Genomic DNA, 12549 nt, shown 5'->3' with positions numbered 1-12549 from the left:
CACAGACAGCTCATCTTGCTCCACCATCGTCAATCTAGCATGATACAATTTAAGATGCAATCCATTTACCGTTGACTTATGTAGAACACCATCCAGGTTAGCCAACTGATATGTGCCATTTGGAAAACACTCCACTACCTTGAAAGGGCCTTCCCACTTAATTTGAAACTTCTTTTGGAAGGTGTTGTCCAGCTTACTGTTGTAGCGCAAAACCAAGTCATGTTTCTTGATACCCTTACTTTTGACCTGTTCATTTATCTTTGCCAAAGCCTTATCCTGCATCTACCCATAATGCTCCAATGCGCTCATCCTATCCAACTGGACCTCTTGTAACTACAAGAGCCTCTCTTTGAATGCATCACCACCTCTTCCTTAACAATAAGGGGATTCTCCTTGTAGGTCAACAAATCAGCTAGGGTAGCCCTTGTACTATCTTCCACTAGAAAAGAGAACTCAAACTCTTGCAGCTCAATTACCCATTTCTTCACCACATTTGACATGTTAGTACCATTAATTAACTATGGAAAAAAGGCATAACTCGTCAAGAAAACAAAAGGCCGTGGTAGCAAGTAATGACGAAATTGTCGACAAGCAAATAATACACTGGCCATCACTAGCTCTACTTCCGAGAACTTTCTCTCCGCTACCAACTTCACTCGGCTTGCACAATACACTGGCCTCATATAATGGCTGCCCTTCCCCTTTTGCAATAGCATGGCTCCAATGGCATCATCCCCTACTGAGGGATTTACATAAAAAACTTTCTCCCAATCAGGAGCCTGCATGGCTGACAAACCCACTAACACCTCTTGAAACACTTCTTCACATTTGTCATCCCATTGCAATGGATCATGCTTTGCCACTTGCTGTAATGGATAAAGAAGCTGCAAAGACAATGGAATAAACAGTGCCATGTACTTCACTTTGTGTATAAAGGTTGCCAATTGCTTCGTACTCATAGGTGATGGAAGAAGAATAATAGACTTCACCTTATCTGGATCAGCCTCAATGCCATTTTCTGACACCATATGGCCCAATAACTTCACCCTTGGCTGTGCTAGATGACATTTCTTTGGATTTAGTTGTCCTCCACATTCATCATATGGAGCCAATACCATCTGCAGCTTCTCATGGTGTTCAACCCTACTGCTATAAACACAGAAGTCATCCATAAAATCTTTAACACAACTACCAATGAATGGTTCCAACACCCAATTTTCTCTCTCTTGATAGAAGGAAGGTCCATTTGACAACCCAAATGGCAATACTGTGTAGCAATAGAAACCCCATGGCGTAATAAAAGTGGTCTTTGTGCGGTCTTTAAGAGCAATCTTCAATTGAAAATAGCCTGAAAAACCATCACACACACTGTACCTCTCATAACCTACCATTGAATCCAAGATCTAATCGATGAATGGAAGAGGATATGGGTTCTTCTTAGCGGCTACGTTTAAGGGCTTAAAACCTACACAAATTCTCCACTTCCCATCCTTCTTTGGACTGACTACAACTGGACTCACCCATTCTATGGTCTCCACAGGGACTATGAACCCTGCCTTCAACAACTTGTCCACCTCTTCTCGCAAGGCTTCCATTTGCTCTTGACCCATCCTTCTTAGCCTTTGCTGCACTGGCTTAGCACCTTCTTTCAGCTCTATATGCATCTCTTTGCCCTTGAACCCTCTGATCTCTTCATATGAAGTAATGAACAAATCAGGAAAACTAGCCAGCATGTGCATATATATATCCTTCTCCATAGCTGAGAGGTCTCCACTGATCATTTGTGTCATCAATTCCTGCTTCTTTGACAACTCAACCTTGGTTTGCATCAGCCCTTCAATCACTTCATAAGGCCCTTCACTTTCATCTTCAACCTCATTCGCAAATGCAACTAAACCAAACTCCTGGATTTCTTTGTCCATCAAAAGAAATGCAACATCAACATCCTCATCACTGCTGGTAGTGCTATTACTGTCCTCATCTATCACCGTGGAAGAGTCTTCATCACTAGACTCATCCTCATCTTCATAAAGCTCCTCTAATCATTTCCTTGTGTCCATATTATAAAGCTTCTTGGTACCTGTCTTTCAATAGAGGCTAATCGTACCATGTCGCCAATCTTGAACAGCTCCCACTGCACGTAACCATGGTTTGCCCAGTATAATAGGATATGCTCCCAACCCTGCTGGCATCACATGAAAATCAACCACTGCCTTTGCATCATATGCCTCCACTTCTAAGCTCTTTACAACACCCAAGCATTTTACTTTTTGATGGTTTGCCAATCTGATCCGAAAACTTGACACCCTAGCCACTGTGAGACCCATCTTCTCAACGCATGAGTGTGTTATGACGCATATTTGGGCTCCGCCATCCACATAACCTTGTCCCAAATTTTTCCTTTTATGCCACACATCTACTATTGGACAAATGTTTGGTAGCTCATCCATTGCCAACACCTTTACTGAACCTCTCTCTGGCTCTTTCTCCATTGGGTTAACCATCCTCTTCCACTGTCGCTTTAGCTTAGGCACCATCTCTATAAGCTGCCCAAAAGTAACATCTGCCTTCCTGCTCGTCAGATCCTCCTTCCTCTAGCTTAATTGCCCATCCCCTAGTGGAAAATCTGAAACATGAAACTTTCGACGAGCTCTCCTTTTCCTCTTAGCCTTGACATCCTCGCCTTCATGGCTCTTTCCTTTCTTCTTACTAGGACCTGGGGCACTTCTTCCTTCCTTATCCTCTGTGGTCCTCTTCCCAATAGGCATCACTAATGTATCCTCTAGCTTTGATGCCTTCTCCAAGGTGACTACACTTAGCACTTTTGTCTTTCCCTTTTCCTCCTGGGTCAGTCCACTGGTTCCTTCGTCTCCCTTAATTTCGATGCCATAATCATTTGACCTAGTTAGCACCTGTCTTGGCAATGTATACATGTCTCCCCCCATCCTTGGTGGCTTATCACATTGCGGGCTGATGTGACCCAACTCTCCACAATTATAACATGTGGGCGTCTGCCTCCAAAACCTACCATTGCTTTGTCCAACACCATTCCTAGGCCTTTCTTCACCTCCTGGCTAATTTGCAAACCTCCCTCGACCTCGATTATTTCCCACCTGACCTAGCATGTTTAGGCTGAGATTCTTCATCAAATCTACCATTTGCCTCATGTCTTGCCTTAGCCCATCATCTTGCACTGCTGTAGTTACCACTGCTGGCATAACCTGAGTAGTAACAGGAACCACTAGTTAGTGATGAACCCCTCACATGCGACCTTGTAAAGACTCTATAGGATGAAATTCAGACCTCATGGGCAAAGACTCCACCCCTAACTGGCTCATTTTCCTCAACTTCCACTCTTTGTTCCTTGCTACCTCTAGTACATCTTCATATGTCCTAGGCTTCTTTAGCTCCACTCTCCAACGTATATTCTTCCAAAGACCAGCCAAGAACCTGTCCTTCTTCATCATGTCAGGCGGGGGTACCTGTGGTGCTAAGGCCTTGAACATTCTCTCCCATGCCAATGAAAACTTACGTATGTACACATCTACTGGCTCACCTTCCTTCTGCACCAAACCTTGTACTTCTTGCCACACTTTGTCAGGATCTTCTATCTTCACAAACTCCACTTCCAATCCATGCCTTAGATTGTCCCAACTCAATCTTACAGGTGGATCCGCTGCACGCAACTCCTCTTCAAATGCCTTGGACCAAACTCGTGCATCACTCTTCAAACAAATTTGGAGAAGGCGTAACATTTGCGTAGGGTGCCAAATACAACCAAGTATGGCTAAACAAATGCGTACAATGGCAGTTTCCACAAGTAACGTACAATCCAGCAGACAATGCGCTCAAATAGGCGCCAAGTGATGCATACCCACAACAACTGCAAGTGACATCACTGCTAGTATATCAATGTACTCCAGCTACCTGTACCTGTGTGAATCACCTATACCTGTACCTGTCCCTGTAACCTGTAACCCGTAGCCCCGAATCTCGAAGCTTGAAGCTCGAAGCAGAAGGTACTCGAAGAAGATCCTCCGTGGGGGCGCCAAAAGAATGTGAGCGGGATGAAAACACACAGAACGCCTCTATAACGACCCGACACACACTCTTGGGAAGATACACACACACACACACTATGGGGCACCACTCGGCTTACACAACACACCTGGCCGAGACAAGGAACACACCGATGGAGCGAGAGGAGAGAGACTATCCACTTGCCCACTCCACACACACACACACACACACACACACACACACACACCCAAAAAACTCAGCTCAAAAGAGGATAATTTCTGATGTTTAAATACAAATGAGCTTGGGCCAACACCAATGGGGCAAACATCTCACACAATATGGGTAAAATATGCCAGATACAATCACAAATTGAAGAAGAAGCTTCATTCATAAGAGAAACTTACACAGCCAAAACAGCAGAAAAACAATGAGGAATTTGGCAAAATGGACAGCGCCATCGCGTCCGGAACGGCCCAAAACCCCAGTCTACAATGTCAAAGTGCTCAAATCCGACCTCGGATGAGCAGTTTAGGGCCAAAACAGGCTCCAAAAACACCAAAAACACACCTGCGGCTGTTCCTCCTCTCTTCTCCACGTTTTTTTTGGTCTTCTCTCTGTTTTTTCAGTTCCCACACTTAGCTTTATTAGTTGGGCACCCTTGGCCTTTTAGATGACCTCAAACGGACCCCGAACAGGCCATAAACTGACCTCGCAGTGCATGGTTGTCACCTTTTTGCATCATCCGCACACCTGGCACTCAACTTTTTCCAATAATTCATCCCACCACCACGTGAAGTGGCCCCAAAATATGGTCCTCATGATGACCTTTTCGCATAATTATCACAAGAAAACACCCACGTTGTGTCCGTACTCACCCACGTGCAAATATTGACCCCATTCGACCTCCTGACGCCACTAGCTGCCATCTTACGCACCTGCTTACCTCATGTTGTCGACCCGTGGATAGCTTCCTCGAGAAGTTTTAAGCACTACCAACTCCTCATTATTGTAGAAAAAACACACTGGTACTGGTAACGATGAAAATCGATGCACTATGTACACCCTGTCCTACCTGTACACATGTGGGCCCCACGTAACCACCTGGCTCTGAAAAATGGGCAATTATTTATTTGATGCACCATGCATGTATATGTACATATGCGCAATCCCTTGCTCCAAAAAACTCCTGACAACGTTTACATCCTTTTATAGGGGTGTCTAGAAGACCCAAAAAAAGAAAAAAAGGTGAGCTCTCTAGCTCGTTTACTTCATCTCTTAGCTTGCTTTAGTATTTTCCTTGCATTGCACATATTAGGTTCACTTCTCTTTTAGAAAAAATTGCATGGGACACTTTGTCCTTTGTCCGCCCGGCCGCCCAATTTGGCTTGCGCTTGTCTTCTTGGGCCTCTTTGAACTCTCTCCCTCTCTCTCTCTTGCTCCACTGGCCCTTGTGGTAGGATACACCACTTGAGCCGCCTTTGAAATTGCCCTTGGGGCGCCTTGGAACCTCCTCGGTCTATATCTCTCTCTCACACCTCATCTCCTATTGTCTACCGCTGCATCCCCTATGCACTAGCGATATCGCTAGTGGCAGGGGCACCCTTTTCTTCAAAAATTTTAGGCCCCTGTGGGCGCGGAGAGTGGCCCTTGCGAACGCCACATCATCAAGGTAGCCCACTTCTGCACCACCGACTGCTGGCCACCGCCGCGCCAGTGCGCCACCACCTTAGCCAAAGCCACCACGCCACCGCCCGCTTAGGGCCGTGTGCCACGACACACAGTGCCCTATCAGGCACGCCATAGACTCAACGCACTAGGAGCTCACTCCCCTCATCTACACCCCCAACTGTTTCACGCTTTGGGTGCTATACCCTGCTGTCCGAGCTTTAATCTGTGCATCATGTGGCAGTTCCTAGGCTCCCCTACCCTCTTAAGGCCCTTCAAATTCCAAAAAAAAACCTTTTGACTATACAAATTTTGCCCACCCTTTGAAGGCTTGCTAATTGTCACCAAGTGATTCGATTGCCGAGCCAAAAAACCCGACCGGCGGAAGCTCACTGTGCCGGCTCAAAAGTGCCCGGCTCTTGATGCATTTCGAGATTCCTCAAGACCCCTAACCGAGGCCGCAAAAACATGAACTGTCATCTGCAATCAACTCCGAGCAAATGCACCCAACTTTCTAACTTCTATATCTTTTCGCTTCGGGCTTCGTTTGATGAGCACCAACTCCTGCTAGCTCCACACAATGCATAGCACCTTCTCAAACTCTATCAAGGCCCTGAAAACACCAGATGGTACGACTCCCCATGTGGTCAGGTGGGCACTAACCTAGCCCCCGAAAAAACTTCAAATGGCCATAGCCAGCAATCCGTAGCTCTGATTTGCGATCTGAAAAGACAGGTATGCTCCATAAATCAAGAACTATGCACCTATACACTGACATCCATTTGGGCCACCTGTCCGGCAAGAATGTGCAACGCACGGCACCTTCAAACTTCAATATCTTGGGCTCTGTAGCTCGGTTTGATGAGCCGTCTGGACCTGCTTCTTTAGCACTTCAAGATCTATATTCTTGGACCCAAAGACTGCACCTTGAATCTCCTTCATTTTCTACCCAAATTAGTCCCTTTTGGAACCTTTCTTGGCCTATAAATCACATCAGCCATACATCTCCACTGCTACTTGTGAGCCCATGATCTTTACAGTTTCTCTAGTCCTTTGTCATGCTTCTACTAGCCTGCGCATACCTATCCATGCCATATTTATGGTCGACACACTTTGGCTGCACTAGTGCAAACGTTCCCCTGATAATTTTCCCAACTCATATGTGCCATTAGGAAATACATTCTTCACTCTGTATGGACCCAACCATTTGTCCCTCAACTTCTTTGGAAATGTAAAATCTAAATGAGAGTCATACTTCATCACCAAATCTCCCTCTTTAATCTCTTTCTCTGGCAGCCTCTTATTCATTTCCTCCATCCTTGTCTCTGCTTGTTGAAGATAATAATCAGTCGCTTTCTGTCTATTCATTCACAAAAACTCTAGAGAAATAATTCTTTCCTGCAACTGGTCATTATGAGAACCTTGCATTCTGCACAACAACTTCAAGGCATTCAATTGCACCAATATGGGCATAAGAGCTTTGTTGCGGGAGCGAATCACACCACTCATAAAGTGCATGCAACACAACCTAGATCAACATAATATCAATCGAGGACATAGATGACACGGAAGGCACACGGAGGAAATCTCTTTAGCTTGTCCGGCTGAGACCATCCTACATATACAGCACTTTGGAAGGCCAACTAAACAACAATCTAGAATCTCACTACTCTCAACTACACCATCTAAGCCACATACACACAACAGAAGGAAACTCATCAAATCATGCCAAAATCTCAGGAAAATTAAGGAACATTTCACTAGGATACACCTTTCCCTAAGCCTTCTACACTTAGAATCCTAGCTCTAAACCCATCTACGAAAAAACGCATATAAAGACAAAGCTGGATTTCTGAAGTGTTCAAAATTGAAATCTATGAGTATCTATGCATAACTTATGTTGCTACGATTCTAACGACTACTTATAGGCAGAAAATGAACATCATTTGATATACTTATAGCCACAAATAGCTCATAGATACGCGAGCACGTATGCTTCGTTCCATGAGGAATGCTTGGCGTTGTCGCATAGCTCTTGCCGAGGCTAGCACGATAGTGAAGTCTGATCTACAATGTGATGAACGAGTGGGGAGTAGCGCCAAGATGAAGCTCACGCTCACTCTCTTCCTCTCTCACATACGGTCGACGGCAGCTTAAAACTATGATTATGATAAAAGTTGTTCTTACAAAAATGACCTAGGTACCTTATATACTAAGGTCACCTTAGGGTAAACCTAAAATAGAGTTTGAGGGGTCAAATGGCTTGGTATAAAAATCTTCTTCCTGTACACGGCCTTGCAGTCGCTGAAGTGTCTGATGGAAACTTTACACTTGATGGATTCTTTTGTTGAGTCTTATCACCAACTTCCTTTGTCCTTGTAGTCCATCTCGGATTTTTATGACCATTCTTAGTCATTTTTGGCCTCATGTTATTGTTTTAGGTTGATCAGCATGGTTTCTTACCTCTTACATTCTAGCCTTGTACAGATGACTTTCGAGGCATACCTAGTGAAGTTTCATCATTTTCCTGTACCTACTTCTTTTTGTACTGCTCGACATCTCATTAATTTTTTCTTCATCTGGATTATGGTTGTTGTTTTTTTTTTTTTTTTTTAAATCTCAAAAAACAACTAAATAAAACCAAAGATCAACTCAACTTGAAAAGAAAAATCATTCTAATAGAATTCTAAACACTATGTACATTGTACAATGTCCCTAGGGGTTCATATATGGCTTTTGTCCCCATACTCCTCTTGTAACTCTACTATGAGGGCATATACTCTGAATTTTGTCAAAAAAACATCACAATCAAACACAAAAATTCAATTGAACTCACAAAACATTGCCCTCTAATATTCATAATATTAGGTCCGCATTTAGAGTGCCTCCCTCCCTCCTATTTGGAGTCCTCCTTGACGACAGGGTATCACCAAGTGTACATGTTGTGCTTGGAAAATCAAAAAATGTGCCTATGTAGGCCTTGTAATGTAGCCCTATTATGCATACATAGTCAATGCACGGAAAAGATTTGTGTTGTGCAAGATGTGGGTGTAAGAAATTTGCTTATTGGCATTTACTGGCGAGGCTTCCTATCTAAGCCATGTGATATTCTTTGAAGCTCCTGTGTCGTTTTCTTGATGGAAGGTTGTAGAGATTTCTTAAATCTGTTCGATGCTTTCTTGGAATCCAATTTAGCCTTGTGGTTGGTTTTTGTATTTGGCATTGTTCTCAGAGAGAGGGTTCTCTTCTAGCTGTACTATAATTGTAGGAGAAATTGAAAGAACTCAAGTGCTAGTGCAGTGACAATAGTTTTATTGGTTACCTTTGGGACCCACTTCTTTGTGATTGCTGGTTGTTTTGTTGATGCTGCTCGTTTGGGAACCCATACTTGTCCCTGCTTCGTTTGAGTTTGAAGAGACTTCTTTGGGATCCACCTTCTCTTTGTGTGAGTCTTCAACGGTCTTTGCTTCAGTCCTTGTAAGCTTGGTTGAGGACGAGATTTAGATTTTGAGAGTTGATACTTTAAATTCTTCGGAATCCAAATGAACTCTTGACCTCTTTGTGCTTGAGTCAACTTCTTTGGAATCCAAATCTGAGTTGTGGAAGCTTGCGACTTTGGGATTTTTTGAGATGTTCTTGTAGGCTTCGATTGTTTTTTTTATGGCATTGGATCTTGTGATTTTCATCAGAGATATTCATCTTCTTGATCCATACCTGCTTTTGGACAATCACGCTCTTTGGTATCCAGATTTGTCGAACTTTTTGGTTCTGATTCTTTGTTTTTTGCTTTTGGCCTTTCTTGGTTGTTATTGAAGTTGCTAGTGATCGTGATGATCTGAGTTGTTGGTAGGGATATCATAAGAATCATCACTATCATTGCTATCTTCCACAAGGTTGCATTCTATCACTTTCACTTTGTGGTTTAACTGGTTATGGAAAGTGAATGTCTGCTTGCTCTTCATTTGTTGTTTCTCGGATGACTTTTCTATCCACTTGATTAGAGCAATGTTAGCTTGTTGACATGGCTGTGTTCTTCTTGGTGGAGTCGTTTCTTCATGTATGGGAGCTATGTATAAGGGTGCTTGTTGCAGTTGTGTTTCCACCATGGATTTTGGAATCCACCTTTGATGCACTTTACTCTTGTAGTGGTGACATTGGTTCCTAGGTCTTTGATCTGGACAATCATAAAATCGTATATTAGTTAAAGTTTTGTTTTTGTCACCTACTGGGTCATCTAGATTTCCATTGTTTGCATCTTCTTGAAGCTCCAAGTGTTCTACAGAGTCGTAGAACTCCTCTTCTTCTTTGTCTTCTTTTTCTTGGATCACACTCACTGTTGCAAAGTAAGAAACAACATCATAGCCATTTTCATCACAAAACTTTGTTGTTGGATCGTCTTGAATAGCGCACACATCAAGAGTAGCCAAGATGTGTTCCCATTCAAGTGGCTCTAATTCTTCCTTAGAAAAGGTTCTGGGATATAATCCTCATCTTCAATTGCCCTTTCTAGGATGCCTTCCTCCCGCTTTAAGCTTCTGCATTGTGAAGCTCCAGATCCACAGTTCTTTAGGCTTACCCAACCATGCTGGAAGTTCTGATCTTGCTACAGTAGAGGAATCAAACTCCTCCATAGGTGTTCCCATCACATCCTTGTAACTATGGTCCTTCAATTTTATCATTGTCGTGGTTTCCATATGTCTCGGGTAGATATGGTCATATCCCCAATCTTGGACCATTTTCAGTTGTCTCATGAATGGTCTTCCTAGAATGATATCATAGTTGTTCTTCTTGCCAAATTCAACAATAGCAAAGGTTTGCTCATGTTCAATTCCACGTAACAAATACTTTTTCTAGCAGTCCTATGGGCCTTTCCATGTGTCCGTCTGCAAGCTGTAGTTTCATCCTTGTAGCCGTCCCACTGCTGGTTTTCCCCATTTTTTCCACACCTCTTTTGTTGCGATGGAAATATCGGCTCCACTGTCAAGGATTGCCATGGTTTTAATACCTTAGAATTCCACGGGAAGAGTGGTGTTCCCATTTTCTCCCTCATAGTACTCACCTACCTTGTTTAGTGGCACTAGCTTGGTGTTTAGCAGAGGAATTTCTAGCTCTTTGATCCCTTCCTCGATTTGAGTCATTGGTTTTTTAACACCAAATTTCTCTAAGAATTTTCCCACAGTAGCCCACATGTTGGTCATATTCTGAGAAACTCGGCTAATGTTATTGTACAGTTGACTGGGGTAGATAGAATATCTATCAGCCCTTTTGACTCGATGACCTTGTTGGAAGACAGTCTCTGTGATGGAACCGGAATAACATCTGACTTGGCCTCATACTCTCTCGTATAGGATGGTAGTGTTCTTAGCGAATGGGGTTGACTGTCCATAGACTTTACAGATCCTTTGTCTCCCCAATATGATTCCACTTCTAGATTCATTTGAGATCCAGCCTCGATTTCCTCTATTGGTGGAAGAGACACTCCTAATCCATCACCACTTTGGTTTACTCGTCTGCTTAGCCCACTTGCTTTATTGGCCTCTCTAACTTGTTTCCACAATTCATCAAGACCATCTATTTCTTTACAGCTGTCAGGTATAGTTAAGTGAAATCCCTTGAAAGAGTTATCCGTGGTATTCGACACTATCCTTGGATCTTATGCAGGTTCTTTAACCTTTTTTCCATGCTCGTGATTGGAATCTTGCTCTTTTCGTTCCTTGTTTGGTGGTATTACTGGTGTAGGTGGGAGAGGGATCACACCCACAGGTTTTCCAACCAGTGGTTCTAGTAAAGCTTGGGCTTTTTGAATCATTTTTTTCACATTTCAAGCCTGTCCTTTTCAAGTTCCACATATGGATATGTCATCCACCTCTGTTCTTGGGTTTGGTTTTTTTTGAACCGTGTTTCATAGTCTTTTAGGAGGTCCTTCAAATGCTCATTAACCTTTTTGACTAACACTGATCCTCCTGAACTAGCACTTTTGGCTCACTTTCCGTTGATGGTTCTTTTGGAGGTTGAGTCGCCTCTGTAAGAGAAGGTGCAACCCTTTCCTCATGTTGTCTTATCTTCTCTTTAGCTTGGGTAAGCTCCTCAGCTAGGGTTTTTTCTCTCGTTCCCTACGTGCTTTCATACTAGCCTTTCTAGCTTTCCAGCTGTTCCGTTTGCTCTTGGTTTTTTGACTAAGTGCTTCGGTCTTTGGCTCACCCATCTCTTGACTAATGTCATCTTTTGTTTTCTCTATCTCTGGCTTCTTAGCAACTTCCTTTTGAGCTTGCGCTCTCGTAACTACTTGAAATGGTACAACGTTTTCATTTTCCCAGCTACTGGTTAGCTGAACAATCCCTGAGACATTTGTTGTGATCTTTTTGACTCGGTTTGGGTTTTTTGGACAGTTGGGGATCAAATGAATGACACCACAGTCTAGACAATAGGCATTCACTTGAGTAATATCCATCTGAGAACATTGTTTGACCAATTGGTTGTCACGGCTTTTGTGACAATCTATCTCTGGTTAAGTAGGTTCTTCTTGAAGCTCCTCTTGGTTGTAAAGAGTCTTTGACCTAGCTAAGCCTCTATTAGCAATGAATCGCAATGTCCTTGCGTCCATCTTGATTCTTCTTTCTTCAGGTCGAAACATAGGATGTGGAGGTTGTACCAGCCTCACCACTCCATTTGTTTCTCTCATCTTCCGTCACTTTGAAGGAAAGTACCCGCTTTAGCTGTTATAATACGTTTCAATTGTTACTATCGCTTGTTTGTTGGATGGTTCCATCATCGTGTATATCTCATTTCTATAGGCATTCTAGCACCTGGCAGTGTAGGTTATTGTCTTAAGACAAGCTGTGGTCTTGCAACTCCTACTGGTCC

This window comes from Adiantum capillus-veneris, chromosome 26 (assembly GCF_014529385.1).
Source record: "Adiantum capillus-veneris isolate H3 chromosome 26, ASM1452938v2, whole genome shotgun sequence".
In the NCBI taxonomy this organism is placed as follows: Eukaryota; Viridiplantae; Streptophyta; class Polypodiopsida; order Polypodiales; family Pteridaceae; genus Adiantum; species Adiantum capillus-veneris.
Note: the sequence above shows the minus strand (reverse complement) of the source record.